We start from the raw sequence: 3,466 nt of genomic DNA, 5'->3' as shown, positions 1-3,466 counted from the left end.
AACACAGAAACAGAGAGAAAAAGAGAGAGAGAGAGAGAGAGGAGAGAGAGAGAGAGAGAGAGAGAGAGAGAGAGAGAAACAGACACAGAGAGACAGAGACAAAAACAGAGGGAAAGTATTCTAACCTTTCTTATTTTTTATTTAGCTCCTGTTGTCCCAACTGCCCACCCAGCTAACTTACTACTCTGCCTTGAAGCCCCAGAATTTCCTCCAACCTCTTTTGGCATTCCTTAATCCTTTTTAAAAAAAAAAATTTTTTTTATTTTTGGCTTTTTTGTCCTCCTGCTGTTTCTCTGTCCCAGGATCTCTGGGATCTCTTTGGCAAACAAATGCCTGAAGTTTGCTTTGACAACCTTTCAGGGAATCTCAAGCTTACCTTTCAGAAGAATGAGGGAAGGGTTCCTAATGGCCTTTAGATATTCATTGACTTTGTTCTATTGGCTTGGACCAGAACTTCTAGTTTGATTTGAGTCTTTAGGAGTTCTTATAGAGAACATCAGAAATTTCTGCTCAAGCTTAGAAGGGAATCCTGAGGTTGCTCAGTAGATCTACCCAACTTTAGTCATATCTGGGATCATACCCACTCCTCGGTGATTTCCTTGTGCTCCCGTAGCGTATAGACCTGGCAAAATTTGATTTAGTTTCTTGTATCAGTCAATTTACAAATTAAGCATCCACATGGCCATCACTATGGAAAGCTCATGGTGGATATTCAATTCAATTCAACAATTTTTTTTAAAGCAAGTACTATGTACCAGGTATTATGATAGGCGCAAGTTGTACTAAGGTATGATATGAAATATTCCTTGTCCTCAGCGAATTTATATACTACAGAGGGGCAATTTAAAGAAGTAGAGAATAATAAACTCCAAGGATTAGAACGTACCTCTGAGGCTATTTTTTCTAGCTGGTACTTGAATGAGATTCTTGTCTCCTCCAATGTACAAACAAGTGGTCTTTACCTTTAGACATCTCCTGAGAGTGAAATCATTGCTTCCCAAAGCAATCGGGGCTGCTTTGGGATATCTCTGTTAGAAAACTCTTTATTTTCTCTATACATAAAATCCAAGTTTTCCTATTTGTTACTTTAATTCATTAATTAAATTAAATTAAAATCAAATTAAAGTAATTCACCAAGCCAAATAAACTTTCTCTTACCTATATGACAGCTTTTAAAATTACTTGAAGAGCAGCTATTATGACCCAAACGGGGCTTCAGAACTTCCCCTGGTCATATATTGCCAGTTGCTCTATCCAATGTTCACATGGTATGATCTCAAATCCTTCACTGTTGTGGTTGATCACATTATCAATGTTCTCCCTGAAGTCAGGTACCCAGAACTGATCACAGGGTTCCTGTGTGGCCTGATGGAGGTAGAGTCAAATGGGCCATCACTCTGAGATTGAACTAATTCTTCCAATGGCCACCTCATGCTGTTGACTCAATGAGCATACAATCCATTAAATCCCACAGATATTTTGTAAATGAATAGCCATTTTTAGCTTTGCTTCTGCCATTTTTTACTTAAGAAATTGATTTTTAACCCAAATGGATAATAATAGTAGTAGCTGTTTATCAGTTAGGAATTGGAGTCATGAAGATGCGTGTGGGACTGGCTGTATGACCCTAAACAAGTCACTTAATCTCTGTTGGCCAGTTTTCCTCAGTTATGAAAGAGGGCAGTTATCTTCTTGAGTTCAAATCTGCCTTCAGATAGTAGTTATGTGACTATAATTAAGTCACTGAACCCTTTTGCCTCAGGTTCCTCATCTGTAAAATGGGGATGATATTACCTATCTTATTGAATTGTTGTGAGGCTCAAATAAGATAATACACACAAAGTTCTTTGTAAAACTTAAAGCTCTAGATAAATACCAGAGTCTGAATAACTAGGGTGTTTTATCATTATTTTAATTCCTAGCCTCAGTCCAGGTAAGTGCTCTCAAAATAGTAGCAGTAGAAATGAACAATTAGGAAGACATCTTATGTAGCTATATTAGAGAGAAATAGAAATAAAATATACATATGTCTTAAAAAAAAAAAAAAGGAAAGTCCGCCTCAAAAAGCTTCAAACATGCAACAAATAATCGTTCTTTTTGTTTATTTGTTTTAGTCCTGTGTGGATCTTCATAAAACCATTTGGGGATTTCTTAGCAAATACACTGGAGTGATTTTGCCACATCCTTCGGCACCTCATTTTACAGATGAGAAAACTCAGGTGACACAGAAAGTGTCTAAGGCTGGATTTGAACTCAGGCTTTGAACATCAGACCTAGCTCTCTATCTGCTACATCATCTAGCTGCTGTTGTTGGCTCACTCCCCATTCTTATTTACTCTGCCTGAATCTCTTTGTCCCTTCTTCTGCTGCTCCAGATAGATATAAAAAGGGTGCTTCTGTGGCCATACCATGAAAATATATCTGGGACATATTCAAGAGGCATATTCTGCAGGAGAAATGAAAAGTGTCCACTGAGTTGCAGAGATCCCACTCAAAATGAAAGAAGCCCATGAGTTCCTTTGTGTTAGGAACCTCATCCGAGATCCATACAAGACACTGAAGGTGATGTCAATCTAGATTGGCTACCATAGTCCACCCTTAAATAATCTATACTTATGGACCATCCCTCAAACTGGCCACTAGGGACTTCCAAGAATCCATTCTTTGATCAATTGACTCCAAGATCACCATGGTGAACAATCAGATGCTACCCAAGAAGAGACTGGTCCGTGTCCTTCAGGAAGATCAAACAAGGACAGATCTGTATGAAATGAGGAACGGAGGGCTAGAGTGTGCATTCGAGAGCCATACCTTAAAATTCTGCTTCTAACACTATAAGATCGTAAGTAAAGCACTTAGCTTCTCAGAGACGATAGCCATACTGCCCCAACTATAGGGTTATTATGATCCAAAGAGATGATATTTATAAAGTGCTTTGCAAATCTTAAAGTTCTATATAGACGCCAGTTCTTATTATGCTTTTCATCATTATGAGAGATCAAGGCAATGAATGCTGGCTTAGTAGAATGAAAGATTACTTCCAATCCAAGATGGAAATTGTGCCTTATGCTTTGCTAAGCTCAGAGTTCAGCACATATTAGCAGGCTGCAAGTATATACTTGTTGACTGAAAATAATTGTGGGAAAACCAAGATGCTTAGAAAGAGAGGAATTAATGCAATGTAAAATTAAGTAAATAATATACACAGTGACTTCAACAATTTAAGTGAAAGAACAACTAAGAGAATTGAAAATGAATGTTGCAAAATTACAAAGAACAAACTTGGTTCCAGAGGAGAAATAGGAGAAGACAACTCCCCTTACTCCTCTGCAGAAATTGGGTTGAGTTCTCCCAGTGTAGAACACTGTCAAATGTCAGATTATCCTCCCTCACCCATGTACTAATTATTTTACTCAATTGGTTTCTCTTTCTCTTTCTATTCTTTTAAAAAAATACTTTTGTTATA

The sequence above is a fragment of the Antechinus flavipes genome, chromosome 6 (genome assembly GCF_016432865.1).
Source record: "Antechinus flavipes isolate AdamAnt ecotype Samford, QLD, Australia chromosome 6, AdamAnt_v2, whole genome shotgun sequence".
NCBI classification, from domain to species: domain Eukaryota; kingdom Metazoa; phylum Chordata; class Mammalia; order Dasyuromorphia; family Dasyuridae; genus Antechinus; species Antechinus flavipes.
This window is presented reverse-complemented; position numbering follows the sequence as displayed.